Here is an 18756-nt window from a genome sequence, read left to right as displayed (position 1 = left end):
TTAAAGCCCAAAGAAGGAGCATTGCAATAATATAGTGATGAAGGGTCATCCACAATAAGCATACTATCACCATTGCAATGACCAACACTACTCACCATGTCATTACCTTGTGGCAAACCACATGTAGGTGAAGTAGAAGAAGTTGAGAAGACTATACGACCGGAGGTGGAGGGGGAACAATCATCCCCACAAATATTGGACACACCATATTTATCTTGAAACTTTGTCCACAACTCATGAGCATCCCGGAACGGCATGAGTTGAAAAATAACTACATTGCTCAAAGCATCAAAAAGCACATTAGAAGCTTGAGCATTGAGATAAGAGTTTTTCTCATCCTCTAAAGATAATCTTTGGGGATCCTTTGGAGGAGAAAAACCCATATCTACAATTCGCTCTAAATTTGGGTCCATGACCCTAAAGAGATTAAACATGCGAATTACCCAAACATCAAAATTTGTGCCATCGAAACTAGGAGTGTCAGAGAATTCTAATCCCCTAGTCGACATCTTTCCTCTCTAGGCGGTTAAGCCTAATAAAGAGAGACGAGGCTATGATACCAATTGAAAGATCGTGGATGTCGCCTAGAGGGGGGGGGTGAATAGGCGCTTTAAAATAATTACGGTTTAGGCTTGAACAAATGCGGAATAAACCTAGCAGTTAATTTGTCAAGCACAAAACCTAAAACAACTAGGCTCACCTATGTGCACCAACAACTTATGCTAAGCAATATAAGCAACTATGTGATAGCAATATATATGACAAAGAACAATATGGATATCACAAAGTAAAGTGCATAAGTAAAGGGCTCGGGTAAGAGATAACCGAGGCACGCAGAGACGATGATGTATCCCAAAGTTCACACCCTTGCGGATGCTAATCTCCGTTTGGAGCGGTGTGGAGGCACAATGCTCCCCAAGAAGCCACTAGGGCCACCGTAATCTCCTCACGCCCTCGCACAATGCAAGCTGCCGTGATTCCACTAAGGGACCCTTGAGGGCGGTCACCGAACCCGTACAAATGGCAACCCTTGGGGGCGGTCACCGAACCCGTACACTTTGGCAACCCTTGGGGGCGGTCACCGGTACCCGTCAAATTGCTCGGGGCGATCTCCACAACCTAATTGGAGACCCCGACGCTTGCCCGGAGCTTTACACCACAATGATTGAGCTCCGAACACCACCAACCGTCTAGGGCGCCCAAGCACCCAAGATGAACAAGCTCAAGGGCACCATGCACCTAAGAGTAATAAGCTTCTCAACTTGTAACTTCCACGTATCACGTGGAGAACTCAAACCGATGCACCAAATGCAATGGCAAGGGCACATGGAGTGCCCAAGTCCTTCTCTCCCAAATCCCACCAAAGCAACTAATGCGAGGGAGGAAAATGAGAGGAAGAACAAGAAGGAGAACACCAAGAACTCCAAGAACTAGATCCAAGGGGTTCCCCTCACATAGAGGAGAAAGTGATTGGTGGAAATGTGGATCTAGATCTCCTCTCTCTTTTCCCTCAAAAACTAGCAAGAATCCATGGAGGGATTGAGAGTTAGCAAGCTCAAAGAAGGTCAACAATGGGGGCAAAAACGAGCTCAAGAGATAGGGAACCATTGGGGAAGAAGACCCCCTTAAATAGGTCCCCACGAATCTGCCCGTTATGTGCAGAAACCTGTAGGACCGGTACAACCGGTGCACGAACCGGTACAACCGGCCAAAGCAGAGGAAAAACCAACCTGGGAAAAGCTCTAAGCGGTACAACAACCTGAGGAACCGGTAGTACCGGTTAAACCGGTTAAACCGGTCAACAACCGCCCAAGAACCGCTCCAAAACAGAAACTAGTCCGGTGGTAGAGCGGTACATGGCCGGTACAACCTCCGGACCGATTCTGGAGCGGTACAACCGCTCAACCGGTACAACCTCTCTACGGGGCGGTACAACCTCTCTATGTAAAACAGGCAATATCAAAATAGCCACAACTTTCGCATACGAGCTCCGAATTCGATGAAACCAAGTTTGTTGGAAAGCTAGCAACAAGGGCTAAAACAATCTTGATAGAAATATCAGTTAGAAGCAAATGAGAAAAGGCCCATAAGAAAAAGGTGAGAACCCTTCCTTGGATAAGACCGGTAAAACCTCCAACACCGAAAACATCATAGAAGACGCATGCGAACTCCGTTTTTGATGAACTCAAGCTTGTCATCAAGATGACCATAAGCTCTAAGACTCACAACCAAACAAGAACAAAGAAACATGATGCAAGGATGCAATGGTTTGAGCTCTCTACTAACGATACGATCAAGCTACCAACTTGAGAGCCCCCCTTGATAGTACGGCAAATGATCCTATAACCCGGTCTCCCAACTACCACCACGAGACCGGTAAAATAGAAAACCTATCAAGGGAAAACCTTTGCCTTGCACATGGTCCACTTGAGCTAGATGAAGACGATCTTGACTCCCTCAAGTTGGACCACCTTTCTTGATTGCGTTGGCTCGATGAAGACTAGATGATTGCTCCCCCATAGTCCACTATGGGTGAGCGACTCTTCGGCACATCTTCACAAGTCCATTGTCACCACAATGGATGGCAAGATTCAAACTTGATTGCTCCCCCATACTCCATTATGGGTGAGCCACTCTTCGTGTTGCTCCACTTGAACTTGCACACAACAAACTTGATGACGATCACCACTTGATGTCATCCTCCATGGGTTGTATGGGATCTTCTTCTTGACGCAAGACCATGGAAACATACCTAACCCCACAAAGAACTCTCAAGCAGACCATGGGTTAGTACACAAAGTGTAATGGACAATGCTTACCATACCATGGGAACACTTGGTCCCTCTCGGTACAACTTGTGCGCTTTCTGTGTTGATCAACTTGAATCACTCTCTGTACTTAGGCTAGATCAACCTTGAATCTTTCCAACTCTCTTCATTTGGATGATGTCTTGAAGGTAAACATGAATGATCACATAATCTTCTTCTTCAAGACATGCTTGCAATAATCTCAACACTCACATGACCAATCTTTGGATAATTCCTTAATAGCACCTTGGTCAACTCATAAACTCCTTGAAACCAACACATGGACTTCAAGAAAAGCCTATGGACAAAACCTTCAAATATAACTCAAGGCAACCATTAGTCCATAGAGATTGTCATCAATTACCAAAACCAAATATGGGGGCATCACATGTTCTTTCATAAGGTCTTAGAGAAAATAAATGATAATGCATATAAACTTGAGCTGCCTGCAGATTTTGGGGTTAGTCCCACTTTTAACATTGCAGATTTGAAGCCTTGTTTGGGAGAGGAAAATGAGCTTCCGTCAAGGACGACTTCATTTCAAGAAGGGGATGATGATGAGGACATCAATACCATTATTACACCCACAACCCCTACTGCTACATATACTGGACCAATTACTAGAGCTCGCGCACGCCAATTAAATTATCAGGTACTTTCATTTTTTGGTAATGATTCTAATGTTCATGAGAATATGATGTTGCCTAAATTGGATACATTTATTTTGCTTACAAATGAAGGGCCTAGCATGGATAAGAGGGAGAAACATTGGAGCAAGACCAAGCATGGAGACGATGACATGCGCAAGGGGAACAAGAACATAGTTACCAGTGATGATTTCAGGAGTTTGAAGCCACCATAATGAGTGCATGAAGCCTTGGACGAAATATACAAGATGCAACTTCATAAATTTTGTCCAGAAGCTATTCTAGGTGCTGCGTCACCTTATTATTGGGCCAGGCCCATGTAATTTCGAAATACATAAGTATAGGCCGTTTTTAGAGTCCGTATGTGTGGGGAAATAAGAGATAGGATTGGTTTCAGACCCCTTCCCCAAAGGCTACGAACCCCCCCCCCCTCTTACTCCATATACACAGCCCTTAGGGCATCGTTTAGACTTTGGGTTTTGTTTAGATTAAAAGTTTGCCATAGCTGCAACTTCGCGTACTTTGTTTGTGTTCCACGACCAGATCACGACGTCACAGAACCCCACCTTCATTAATAAAGCTTTCCTCTTTTATTCGCAATATCCAGATTGCAATCTTAGTTTCTTGCTTATTCTTCGTTTGCTTGCAGGAAATAGACCTTCATGGTCAGGTTGATCGTGCTCCAGCGTGGTCAATAACCTCTCGGAGTTGGTTTAGCGATTGCTAAGGTGCGACGTCCTCGCACGTTCGTAGTCGGATCATCCAAGTCGACTTCCACCAAAAGGATAGCCACCATCTCACCGAAAGACGAGACACTTTTGCCTCTATCAGTTGCGCCTCCTTATTTTGGGCCAGACCCATGTAATCTATTTTGAAAGTCCACATTGTAGGGGAAACGACTTAGGAGGTGTTTTAGTCCCAGCTTGCCAAGGGTGGACGAAATCCCATCTCTTTTCCCTATAAATACAACCCTTAAGGCATCGTTTAGACTTGGCAATTATTTAGTTAAAAGTTAGCCAAGGCAACTTCGTGTACTTCATTTATGTCCAACGACCAGACCAAGACCACTTTCAGATCCCCACCGTTATCAATACTTCATCCATATTCGCAATATTCAGATTGCTTTATCATATTCTTGCTTGTTCTTCGATTGCTTGCAGGAATAGACCTTCGTGGTCAGGTTGATCGTGCTCCGGTGTGGTCAATAACCTCTCGGAGTTGGTTTAGCGATTGCTAAGGCGCAACGTCGTACACGTTTGTAGTTGGATCGTCGAAGTCGACTCCACCAAATCGATAGTTATCATCTCATCGAAAGATCGGGACATCTCCATCTTTATCAAGTGGTATCAGTTTTTAGGGTGCTCAGTGAGATTTTCCAGTTTTTATAGTCTAGTTTGCATCTGTTCTTCAAACCTAGAGTCCAAAAAAAAGCCACAAAAAAGAGTTAGAATAGTTCATTCGTGTCCCAGACAGTCTGAGCCTTTACGCCATTACCACTTAGTTCTTGCATTGTTGAATTTTTAGTTGCATCGTGTGTTGAGTTGCTGGTTTTAGTGTCTAAATTTTTAGAGTTTCAAGTTCTAGTCACGTTTTGTTTACAACGCATCCGCATCTGCATCCATATACACTATCGTCCACTTCTTTGACATCTTCCGCTGCCACATATATTGTTCGCCACCATCACCACTATACATCCACTTTCACTGTTTGTCGTCATCGTCTCTTGGTTCATCTTGGAGAGAGATAAAGAAAAAATCCTGATGGATTGTGCATGCTTATTTGGAAGTTGAGATCGCAGTAGAAAAAGAGAGAAAAAAAAGGAAGGGAAGAGTAAAAAAAGGGTTTGGCCGAATCTGTATTGGGATTGTTTTCGTTGGAAACTAAGGTGTACTACTACCAGATTCGGTTTTGTTGAGTTCTCGTCAGCCAAAAAAAGTGCTGCTCCGAATCTGGTCCCTGTAAGGAAATAACATGAGTTGTTACACGAGTAAAAATAAAGAAGGAAGATACCAGATTCGTTTGCCCACATAGAAAAAAAAGAACAAGATCCGGTTGGAGGTTTCCCTTTTCTGGACGTGTCCTTGGAGAAAAAAATACAACAAAAAAAGAGAAAAAAGATTTGGAAGAAATAGATCACGTGGGTGCTTGGAAGGAAAGTTGAATCTGCAATTAGTGAGGAATCTGTTTGTTGCGGAAAGTTTGGCGCGTATCACGAGGAAATTTTTTTTTAAAAAAAAAGACAAGTGCCAATCGGTTTGGTCGCTGGCCGTTTTTGTTGGGAAATTTTCCTTGAAATTAAAGGGAAAGAAGGAAAGAAGGAAGGACGTGACTTGTGTGCTACTAATTGGAAGGTAATAAAAAACAGATCGGCCAACAAAAAGAAAAAGGGAAACACTTACTTTTTGTAGTCTGATAGGAGACGAGCGCCAGACCACTCGATGGGTGTCGATTCAGTTCGAATCGCACGCTCACGAAAGGTGCTTCACATGTAAAAAAGCAAAAAGGGAAATCCCTTTGGCCTGGAATTAACATCCCGCAATCCCCGCATGCAATCTCTCCCTAATCACTTGCCTCCCATACATCCTGATTCCACTCACGGCCAACTGCACGCACAACCCCGAGCTCGCCTCGCCCAGATCGCCTCCTGCCGCCGCCTCCCACGCACCCGTCTCGATCTCCCGTCGTCGTCGAGCAACACGATCGACCACCTCACCGGCCAGCCTCCTTCCCCTACTCCTCCCCACCACATCGTCTTGTACAACGATCTACCTAGATGCTAATTCTCCACGACACCACGACCGCAGTCCGACACGGACGATGATAGCTGGCACCGGCGGCCGTGAGTAAGAAGTTTGATGGCAAATCCCACGGTGAGTGGCAAGTCACAATGGGAGTTGATTCCAGTGTGTGTTCCTCACTGATTTTCCTGATCACATTACAATGATTTAATTCTCTTATGACAGATTCTTGTGTGCTTGATTAGTAGGTGGCCGTGATGCCTATCCCAGCAGGGAGGTTGAAGTAGGTATCGAGCAATGACCAAGTGACATCAGATTGCTTCCTTCGCCTCTAGCGCCATCCCTTGTCTACAGCGATGGGAGCACTCCAAGCCGGCTGCACAAAACAGTGGCTCGCATCGTCGGCTGACCTAGTTTTAATTTGATTTCAGTTGTCCTACTTTGCTGTAAAGGAGGTCTCGGCTAATGGTGCACCGTTGCTGCAGTGCCGCTCCATACATGTCAATCCTTCTTAATGTCGCTAACCATGGCTATAGAAGGAAGCACGACCACCACAGGAAGGACACACACCTACCATCACAAGGAAGCATGGCCGATATCGGAAGGAAGCACAACGACCATGCATGGCCAGCATTGGAAGGATGCACGCCCGCCATCAAAATAGACTCCCGACTATGATCGCAATGAAGCACGACCAACTTCGAAACGAAGCTTGGTGACCATCGGCCATTGGTGTTTGAGTGTTTGAACTGTGCCTAGATTCCACGTTTTGTTTTATGGGACCAAATTCTGATTTTTTGGATGCAAATTCTAGTTTCTTTGATAGTATTTGCTACAAATGTTACCTGCGTCTCATTTTACAATTTTAGCAATTGTCTTTACTATCAACGCTGAAAGATGCCACGCTGCCATATTATACACCATACATATGTTTCTTTGTTTTAGGTAGTTTCTCTTCCATAGTTATAGCCTCCAAATTTTGTCTGTGCCATTCTCTCATGTAAACATTCTCTTCATTAATACTGCAGGTACATATAGTAACAATTGTTGCTTCCGACATCCGATACATATGCATCATGCTAAACCGATGCATGCTTCAAGCAGTTGTGTGTGCTCTCTTCATGGTCGATCGGTGTCGTGAGACAGGTATATATGGAGGCAAGTAGTGCATGCACTAAGAAACATGGCAAAATGTGGATCCACCTCACAATGAGCATGTCCACCCTGCTTGATGAAGGGACGCAAGTCCATAGTCTTTAGAAAATAACAATATGCACTTAGGAAACATTGTACTATTTGTGTCTAGAAGGAAGCAAATTTGTAGCATATCCGAAACATGTTGTATGTACGGACAAAGCACAGAGAAAACTTATGTTTGGTTACAAGCAAATTATTTTTAGAGTGGAAACACTTATGTAGTGGATGAAAGCAAAAAGTTCTTGTGTTGGAAACATGTACAATAAAAAGAGTAAATGATGGGACACAAAATTTCCCTTGTGAAAACAAATACTTGGATGCAAGATTTTGATCTTTGCTCTACTGTGAGTGTTTTACCACCACATCCCACTAGTTCATAGGAACATTATTCTTTGATTTTGTTTTTTGTTTCTACTAATCATGGCAGGTTCCAGAGTGAATTGGGCTTCATCGATCATGGGAGACGTGCCATCACCTCAGAAAATACAACCACCATCTCAAGAGCTACAAAGACATCAGAATGCGCACAAACAAGTTCTTGTTTCCATGCCACCTTTTAATGGCCGTTTTAAGCCTGATTTATATATTGAATGGGAGTTCGAAATAAATGCTATATTTGCTTCCCATAATTATTCTGAACGTCAAAAAGTTAAGGTCGCGGTTGGTACTTTCACTGATTTTGCTACTGTTTGGTGGAGTGAACATTGTCGGTTATACCCTGATTATGTACCTACTACTTGGGATGATTTAAAACTTGTCATGGGAGAGAGATTCGTCGATGTTTATTATACTCGTGGCATGATAAAAAAAACTACAACATTTAAAACAAGGTAGTGACACCGTAACAAAATATTATGATGATTTGCAAACTACCTTGTTGCATTCCTTTTTATAGGAAACTGAAGATGATTTTATGGATAGGTTTTGGGGAGGATTAAACCGTGATATTCAAGAGATACTAATTCTGAAGAGTGTTATCCTATGGACCATTTGTTTTGTCTTGCTTGCAAAGCTGAACAGGAAATAAAACAACATGCTGCCCACAAGGAGAACAAGCGCGATGTGCACATTCCAAGAGTTGATACGGTTGTCCCTTCAACTACTAGGTATACTTTGACAACCACATTCGTTGTTGTGAGGACTGCATCACCTCCATCATGTGACACATCACCATCGAGAGTGCCTACATCATCTGAGTTGATCATAAGAGGTAATGACAAAGGTACTGATCTTCCATCTCCACATGAGTATGATGATTGTCTTGTCAATTTAAATGCACCATGCGTTGAGCTACCCACTACTTTGATCGCACTAGCTATTTTAGAGGACTATGTTGATGATTTGACTTTGCCATGTGATCAAACAATTTTAAGTGAACACATTGAATTAACTATTGATGCAAAAGAATCATGTGAATCAGGGAATAAATCAGATCAAATACGTTTGAAAATAATTGTGCCAATGTTTATATTTTTACTGATCTCAGCTGGAGCACATGTGCTCCAACTGAGATCAGTAAAAATGGATGACATATACATATACAACATGTACACCTTGTTTCTTTTTGTTAGCCACATTTCAAATTAAGCAACGCCGAGGACGGCTTTCTTTTCAACAAGGGGATGATGATGAGGACATGGCTACCATAGTTACACCCATCTCCCATGCTGTTTTACCTCTTTGAACAATTGCTAGAGCTTAGATACACCAATTAAATTATCAGGTACTTTCATTTATTGGTAATGTCTCTAGTGCTCATGAGAATATGATGTTGCCTAAGTTAGATACATTTGTGTTGGTGCAATTGAAGGGCCTAGAACGGACAAGAAGGATGAACATTGGAGCATGGTCAAGCACAAAGAAGAAGGTGCGTGCAAAGAGAACAAGAACGGAGGTTCAAGTGGAGATTTTCGAACTTTAAAGCCACCATGATGACATACAAGAAGATGGACGAAATATACAAGACCGCCTTTCATAAATTTCGTCCATAGCTTATTATTGGTATTGCGCCACCTTATTTTCGACCAGGCCCATGTAATCTATTTTTAGAGTCCATGTCGTAGGGGAAACGACTTAGTAGGTGTTTTAGTCCCACCTTGCCAAGGGTGGACAAAATCCCCTCTTTTTTCCCTATAAATACAGCCCTTAAGGCATCGTTTAGACTTGGGATTTGTTTAGTTAAAATTTGGCCAACGCAACTTCGTTGTACTTCGTTTGTGTACAACAACGAGGCCAAGACCACTTTCATATCCCCACCATTGTCAATACTTCATCCATATTCGCAATATTCAGATTGCTTTATCATATTCTTGCTTGTTCTTTGATTGCTTGCAGGAATAGACCTTCGTGGTCAGGTTGATCATGCTCCGGCATGGTCAATAACCTCTCGGAGTTGGTTTAGCGATTGCTAAGGCGCAACGTTGTGCACGTTTGTAGTTGGATCATCAAAGTCGACTCAACCAAATTGATAGTTATCATCTCATCGAAAGATCGGGACACCTCCCCCTCTATCACCAAGGGTACCAAACAAACGTGCATCACGTAGAGCAATAAAAACAACACATAGATGTTCCAAATGTTCTTCCAAAGATTTTCTATAAATCAGTATATTATCAAAATAGACTACCACAAATCGTCCAATGAAAGCACATAAAACTTTGTTCATTAATCTCATGAAAGTACTAGGTGCATTAGTTAACCCAAAAGGCATGGATAACCACTCATATAATCCAAAATTTAGTTTTAAATGTTGTTTTCCAGTCATCTCCCAATTTCATACGAATTTGATGGTATCCACTACGCAAATCAACTTTGGAGAATATTGTAGAGCCACTCAATTCATCAAGCATATCATCTAGCCTAGGAATAGGATCACGATAACGAATACTAATATTATTAATGCCTCTACAATCAACACACATATGCGACGTACCATCCTTTTTCGGCACTAGTATAATAGGAACAACACAAGGACTAAGAGATTCGCGTATATAACCTTTGTCGAGCAGCTCCTGTACTTGACGCATAATCGCCTTCGTCTCCTCTGGATTGGTACGGTATGGTGCACGGTTGGCTAGTGATGCATCGGGAATTAAGTCAATCTGATGCTCAATCCCTCGAATAGGTGGTAATCCCGATGGCACGTCTTGTGGAAAGACGTTAGCAAACTCCTGCAAAATGTTAGTGACAGCAGGAGGCAAAGAGGAAGGCACATCCTCGAATGAAAATAATGCCTCTTTGCACACAAAAGCATAGCAAACAAATATGCTGAAATCTAGCTCATCAATATCAAATTTGGTGGCAAGTAAACATGCACTTTTCAATTTAATTTCAGAAGCAACACTATACAGTTTATTATTAGGCTTCATGTGTTGCTCAAATTCTTTTGCCACAATCTGATTTTCACTCTTATTTTTCTCCTGTTTTGCTTTATTAGCTCTATTACTATCATCTTTCCAAATGGAATCAGGAGACATAAGAAGCAAAGTAATATGTTTATCCTTATGAACAAGAGTATACTGATTGTTTCTACCATGGTGTATGGAATTTTCATCAAATTGCCATGGTCTACCAAGTAATAAGGAATATGCTTGCATAAGTACTACATCACAATCAACATAATGAGCATGTGTAGAGATACCTAAATGCACACAAACAGTATGTGTTACCTTAACCTTACCGATGTTGTTGAACCATTCGATGTAATAAGGATGTGGATGTGGTCTTGTGGTGAGACATAGCTTCTCCACCATTTCAATGCTAGCCAAGTTGTTGCAATTCCATCCATAATTGATGACGCGGACAGAACGTTCCTTTACAAGTCCCTTTGTATGGAACAAATTATGCCTCTGAATTTGTTAAGCTCGTGTCACCTGCACAATCAAAACACATTGAGCAACTAAACATTCATACCTGTCAGCATCTTCAGCAGTCATGTATTGCGTCTCACGATCATATCCACCGTGTTCTCCACTTGTAATTTGAGCCAAAGTCTCCTCATCACAGTCACTAGCAAACTCATACCCACCATCCTCAGTAGCAATCATCACACGCTTAGATGGGCATTTTCTTGCATAATGACCTCCACCTTTGTAAGGATGACAAATAATATCATGTGTTTGCCCTCTTGATGCCATGGATGAAGGAGAGCTCTGTACGGGACCAGAAGGGGTACTCCTGGCAGACGGTGGTGGTGGTGCCTGTTTTCTTGTATCTCGGTTGGAATTGGCAACGGAAGTAAGTGGTTCTATAGTAGGACGTGTGGGAGTAGAGGATGTACGTGGTGTCCATGATGAAGATCGACTTGCAAAAAAATTAGTTTGCGCCAATGCCTGTCGATCCCGCACTTCACGTTCAGCTTTACAAGCAGGATGGAATAAACGAGTGATATTATTATACTACTTATACTCTAGAATGGTCTGAACCTCTTTATTTAGTCCACCCATAAAACGTGCAAGCATAGCTTCATTATCCTCAACAATACCACATCTAATCATGCCAGTTTGTAATTCCATAATATTCTTCTACATAATTTTTTCCTTGTCTTAAACACTGCAATTTTTGAAGCAATTCACATTGATAATATGGTGGAACCCAACGAGTACGCATAGCAGTTTTCAAAGTAGCCCAAGTAGCTGTAATAGGATATAATCTACAATGTTCAGACCACCAAACAGAAGCGAAGCTAGTGAATTCACAAACAGCAGCAGCAACACGTCTCTCCTCAGGATATTGTAAGCATGCGAAACGTTGTTAGTTTCTAACTCCCAAGTAAGATATACATCAGGAATGTATCTACCCTCAAATGGTGGAATCTTCAATTTCAGTTTAGGAATATGGTCATAATCTCGTACCCGAGGTGGAGCTGCAGCCCTACCGTTGCGATTATATGCCTGAGGTCGACCTACTGGTGGTGGTGCTGGTGGTTGCACGTAGTTCAAATTTTGATCAACCTCATGCTCGTAAATGTCCTCCACCTCTGCAGTAGTAGCAGGAGCTATAGAAGCATCAACAGCAGTAGCAGCGATACCAAAATTTTGTCCTAGATCAAGGGGAACGCACAGTGCTCGTCCCACTTTGATTTGTAAGGCGGCGTTGTTGTTGTTGTAGAGGTGCAATAGGTGCAGCCGGCGGTGGTTGTGGAAGACGCGCGAGCAATTCATTAAACTTGTTATTGAGCTTTGTTTCAAACGTCTTCTTAATGCCATCTATCTTCTCCATGGCCTCTTCAAATCTGTTTAGCACATCTTGCACCTGTCCACTCATCATTTGCTAAAATTTATCATGTAGCTGTTTGTTCATCATGTTCTCCCAATCAGTCTCATCGGCTTGTGATCCTACCATGGTTAGAAACAAGAGAAACACACAAGAATATGATCCTACAGACTACTAGGAAGTGGTGGTGGTGGTGGTGGTGGTGTGTCACAAATCCGTCAAGGAAATCGCAAATACGTATCAGTTCTTACCCAAGAGCGAGTGGTGATCGGCAACCGTTGTAGTCAAAACTCTGAAAGCTTGGATAGAGCGATTACCAGGGAGAGTCAAACGCATGACGTAGATGTATGTGGAGCTGGGAAGGCTTATAATATGGTAGCAAAAAGGGTCAACAATAATCAATTCAGAGATGCAAAGTTGAATAAACGCTCAACGATGGTACTCTGCTAGTCCTAGGCTAGATCGTGCTAGAGACGTGAGCCTAGAACACTAACAAAATCACGGCGCGGCACGTAAATTAGGGAGGAGCACACTCTGAATTCTTTTTCCTTTTTTCCTCTTTTTTTGTTCCGCGACAAATTTTTTTTTGAAAAGGTCTACAATTTCTTTTGAAGTGGAACTATTTTTCTACTGCGGGTAGCACTAAAGTTGGGGAGTCCGACATGGTCACAACATGGAATATGTCGTGATCTGGAAATAAAAAACAAAGGAACAAATACTGGACTAGGAGCAGGACTGGTCGTGGAGATGAATCTGGTGGAAACTCGGACTGGTGGCAGATATATCTAGGGCGGTGGAACACGAACTGGTGGCGAATCTGTGATGGAGGTGGACTCAGATTGTCGTGATGGCGGTGAATATGTGGTATATGGTAGTGGTGATGATGATGGTGGTATATGGCAGCGGTGACAACAATGGTGGTATATGGCAGCGGTGATGACGACGGTGGTATATGGCAGCAGTGATGACGATGGTGCGGCGGCGGTGTGACAACTTGTGAACCAAACTCGAAACTCTAAAGGACTTGACACTAAGACCAGTAACTAGACACGACAATGTAACCGCAAATTCAACAATGCAAAATCGATGAACTAACCCTAATTTTTTTGGATTTTTCGTGGACTGTAAGTATGAAGAACAGATTCGATCTAAACTACAAAAAACTGTGAAATCTCTCCCAGCAACCTGAAAATACGATACCACTTGATAGAGGCGAAGGTGTCCTGATGTTTCGATGAGATAGCTATCGTTTTGTGTGGGAGTCGACTTTGACGATCCCACTACGAACATGCGAAGACGTCGCGCCTTAGCAATCGGTAAACCAACTTCCGAGGGGTTATTGACCATGCCGGAGCACGATCAATCTGACCACGAGGGTCTATTTCCTGTGAGCAAACGAAGAACAAGAAGGAAACTAAGATTGGAATATGGATATTGCAAATATAAGATGAAAGATTTATTGATCAAGATGGGGTTCTGTGACATCTTGCTCTGGTCGTTGAACACAAACGAAGTACGCGAAATTGCAGCTATGGCAAACTTTTAATCTAAACAAAACCCAAAGTCTAAATGGCACCCTAAGGGCTATATATATGGAGGAGTAGGTGGGAATTTCGCGACCCTTGGAAGAGGTGTCCGAAACCAACCCTATCTCTTGTTTCCTAACACATACGGACTCTAAAAACATCCTATACTTACGTATTTTGAAATTACATGGGTTTGGCCCAATAATAAGGTGACGCAGCACCTATAATAGCCTCTGGACGAAATTTGGGAAGTGGCATCTTGATGCGGAGCATCCTACGGGCATCACCATGTCAAGAGTCCGTTTGGTAAGTGACATGTGCGACCTCTACTTTTCATACATAAAGATGAATCTTCTCCTTTACACGTGTTCACTTGACCCTTTCGAGGATGGTATACTATTTGAATCTCCACTCGTGTGCATGCATAGGTATCGCCGGAGCTTCACGGACGAGGAGGAGGAGTGTGAGCGCAACGGATCAACTACACCATCTGTGAAGGAATCATGGAAGAGAAGACGGAAGAATACAGAGTTGCGGCGTCTACAATGGTCGGACGACCGACGTGCCACCAGACGTCCGGCACTCTACAATGCCCGGACGACCGGCGTCCATCGGACGTCCGACACACCTTCCACCCAGCCAGACGAAGAGACTACAACCGCCGGACGACCGATTTCCACCGGACGTCCGACAAGTACCAGGGACCGGACGACGACGCTGACCGGGCGACCGGTGCCACATGTCCAGAGAAGAAACGTCGGGAGTCCGACGCCCTCCAGATGTCCGGACCCCCGCGAGCGACTGAACGTCTGACACTGCCTGTGCGTAGCTGGGCTTTTGGCCTTGTATCCCTCTCCCACTTACACCTTCCACCCAGCCAGACGAAGACGCTACAGCGGCCGGATGACCGATGACCATCGGACGTCCGATAAGTACCAGGGACCGGACGACCGGTGCCACCAGTCCAGAGAAGAAACATCGGAAGTTCAACGCCCTCCGGACCACCGTGAGCGACCAGACGTCCGGCCCCAACCGGGCGTCTGACACTGCCTGTGCACAGCCGGGCATTTGGCCTTATATCCCTCTCCCACTTACCCCTCCATGGCTTAGACTATAAATAGACCTCCCCCTCGTCCTTTCTAGGGGCAGCAAAGTGATAGCTCATTTTGATGTGAGCTTTGCTCCTACCACTCCCCCTCTTGAGAGATAGAGACCACCACTCCATGGAGTTCAAGATCTCCATGTGAGAAGATCCTGCGGGATATCATCAAGACCCCATCAAAGGATGATCCGTCTAGGATAACATCAAGACCTCCTCTTGGAGATGAACCTTACCTTGTATCTTTCCCTTTGTTGTTCATGTACCTTGTGGATCTTGTGTGTTTGATTGTCTAGTGGATGTGTGATTGAACTTGTTCTTGAGTGTTTCCCCTTGTGATTTCTCCCCGTTCTTCCCCGTGTTCATCGTGTTCTTTGAGGGATCCCACTCCAATCGTGAAACATTGGCCTACACCGGGTTAGCCCCGTATCTTATGGTATCATGAGCCACGTTGATCACGTATTGGGAGTCCCTCCCACCGTTTTCTAGCCTTCTTTCGCTTGATTTTGTCCTAAATTTCGAAAATCCCCACCATAAATAGCCCCAATTTTTTTTGTGATTTGTTGGTTTGATGATGTTTTGTTGATTTCGATCCATGGATTTGCTTGTTTCGTGTGGATCTAGCATTTCCCCAAGTTTCCCCTTCTTCCATCCACGAAATCAAATCAATTTTGACCCCGAAATATCTATTTTCCGTCCAAAATTGCATCCCGAAACTCGGATCTCGAGTTGACCCCGACCCACCGGATGACCGATGTTTTTACGGAAGTTTGGAGCCCCTGGAACCATCGGACGACCATCACTTACCGGATGTACGACACCCCCGAGCCAGTACCAAAACATTGGATTTCTGGCCATTTCCGGACGTCCATCCCGTGCTCCAGCCACCGGTCGTCCGACCCTTATCGGACGTCCGACCCCTGTGAAAACTGACTTCGGCTGATATTTATTTCGGACATAACTAATTCATCTGAACTCTGATTTTGACGTTCTTTAGCTCATTTTGAAGCTCTTGACATCCCCAATCCCACAAAAATACCACCAACATCAATTGACTCTATCAAATTTTGAAAATTTGGCATCTTTGCCTAGGGCTTTCACCACATCATCCACTACACCACCACCGACTTCCGCAACCTAACCCATTTTGTTCACGATAGCATTAGTAGTTGCTTGAGTAGTGATTCGAGTCTCCTAAGGTGTTTCAGCTACTTAGGGACGGTTTCTTCGTCATGAACTACCACCTCCACTTCCACATAACCTTGCCCACCATACACTTCCGGCAACCCAACTTGACCCAATTTTGTTTGTGCTTGTTTGAGTTGTGGCTCGTGTCTCCTAAGGTGTTTCGGTTACTTAGGGATGGCAACTTCAACTCGGACACGTGTATAGCCCATCACTCCCCTTCCGCAATGCCAAGTGCAAAACTTCCACCGCTTTTCACTAGCACCATTTGACTTTTGTCCTTGAGATTTTGAGTTGTGGTTTTTCCGTTTCCTAAGGTGTTTCGGATAATTAGGGATGGTTCAACTTCGAGAATACCGCCACTCATCATCGCCACGAGATTGTCATCTACATTGACAACTTTACCATTTTGACACCCCCCAACCATAAGCAAGGACGATAACCTCGATGACATCATTGTACATTCTCCTTGCCATTACATTGTTAAACCCTAGCCCATTTTCGTCACTTGCATATCGAGACTAGCCGTTGAATATTGCCAGCAATGTTACTTGTGCACATTAGTGATCATTGGTCTACACCTTCCATTGCATATATACCATATCATCTTGGTATCATCATATCATCTCTTGTGTCACAAGATTGTTCCCGCATATATATACAATTGCTATCTTGGTTTGTGCAAAGTGGCCACACAAAAAAAGAATAATCTTTTAAACAAAAAAGATAGTGAACAAAGAGCTTGTAAGAAATAGCCATCGCATCACAATATATCATATGGTATCATACTCGATCATCTTGGATCATCTTGTGCTAATGCACCGGAACATACATACATAGCATACTTGGGATAGAAAGTTTATCCATTCTTGTATCTTATAGGTTGTGCATAAGTGTCGTATCCGCCTACAGAGCAATCATGCTAGAATCTCTCTTGATTTGTGCAACACGAGCATTTTCCGTGGCTTCCACATTTTGTGCTCATTCCTTGGTTGCACGACCACATTTATCTATCCGTGTGTGTGTCTCCTGTGCCATTCATTGCTATTTGTCTACTTGTTGCACTTGCAAATTTGTGAATCTCTTTCAACATTAATGACTCTTTCTAACTTTTTGCATCAAATTTTTGTGCCACTATCCTCACCGAGATCCACCATAAGCTTTACTTGATAGGTGTGAGTGAACAAGTCCGGTACCAATTCCACTATTCTTTCATTTCACATTGAGTGAAACGGGATACATCCTCAACTTTGGGAAAAGTTAACTTGGTATTGTTTATCTCATTTCCTACTCACCTCTACTCGAGTCTTGTGATGGATAGGCAAGGCATTTCACCTTCGGTCTATAACAACAACGACGAGTTCGATGCCACAAAAAACAACTTCGACGCTAAGATGCAAGCTCAAATGGAGGAGATCAAAGCCCTCATCAAGTCCTACAAGCGATCTTTGATAGAGGCAAAGGTGTCCCGTCTTTCAATGAGATGGTGGCTATCATTTTGGTGGAAGTCGACTTTGATGATCCGACTATGAACGTGTGAGGACGTCGTGCCTTAGCAATCGCTAAACCAACTCTGGGAGGTTATTGACCATGCCGGAACATGATCAACGTGACCACAAAGGTCTATTTCCTGCAAGCAAATGAAGAACAAGCAAGAAACTAAGATTGCAATCTAGATATTGCGAATAAAAGAGGAAAGCTTTATTAATGAAGATGGGGTTCTATGACGTCTTGGTCTGGTTGTTCAAAACAAACTAAGTATGCGAAGTTGCAGCTATGGCGAACTTTTAATCTAAACAAAACCCAAAGTCTAAAGGGTGCCCTAAGGGCTGTATATATGTAAGAAGAGGAGGGGAATTTCCTGGCCCTTGGGGGAGGGGTCCGAAACCAACCATATCTCTTATTTCCCCACACATACGGACTTTAAAAATAGCTTATACTTATGTATTTGGAAATTACATGGGCCTGGCCCAATAATAAGGTGACGTGATAACCCACAAGTGTAGGGGATCGCAACAGCTTTCGAGGGTAAAGTATTCAACCCAAATTTATTGATTCGACACAAGGGGAGCCAAAGAATATTCTTGAGTATTAGCAGTTGAGTTGTCAATTCAACCACACCTGGATAACTTAGTATCTGCAGCAAAGTGTTTAGTAGCAAAGTAGTATGATAATAAAGGTAACAGTAGCAAAAGTAAAGATAAATGTTTTTGGGTTTTTGTAGTAGTTGTAACAGTAGCAACGAAAAAGTAAATAAGCGAAGAACAATATGTGAAAAGCTCATAGGCAATGGACCAGTGATGGATAATTATGCCGGATGCGATTCCTCATGTAATAGTTATA

General features: G+C 43.3%; 1 long non-coding RNA gene across 2 annotated transcripts; it reads left to right on the top strand.

Annotated features, from left to right (window-relative positions):
- The first annotated feature begins 5854 nt into the window (after nucleotides 1–5854).
- LOC123044869 (uncharacterized) lies at nucleotides 5855–9260 on the top strand. Of its 2 annotated transcripts, XR_006420640.1 has the most exons (3): nucleotides 5855–6324; nucleotides 6438–8611; nucleotides 9200–9260. It is a non-coding gene; the product is annotated as an uncharacterized lncRNA (long non-coding RNA). The 2 variants fall into 2 exon arrangements; XR_006420639.1 differs by lacking the exon at nucleotides 9200–9260 and having other exon boundaries at nucleotides 6418–7699.
- Nucleotides 9261–18756: the final 9496 nt, after the last annotated feature.

Source organism: Triticum aestivum, chromosome 2B (assembly GCF_018294505.1).
Source record: "Triticum aestivum cultivar Chinese Spring chromosome 2B, IWGSC CS RefSeq v2.1, whole genome shotgun sequence".
NCBI classification, from domain to species: domain Eukaryota; kingdom Viridiplantae; phylum Streptophyta; class Magnoliopsida; order Poales; family Poaceae; genus Triticum; species Triticum aestivum.
Note: the sequence above shows the minus strand (reverse complement) of the source record. Positions and strands in the feature narration are given on the sequence as shown.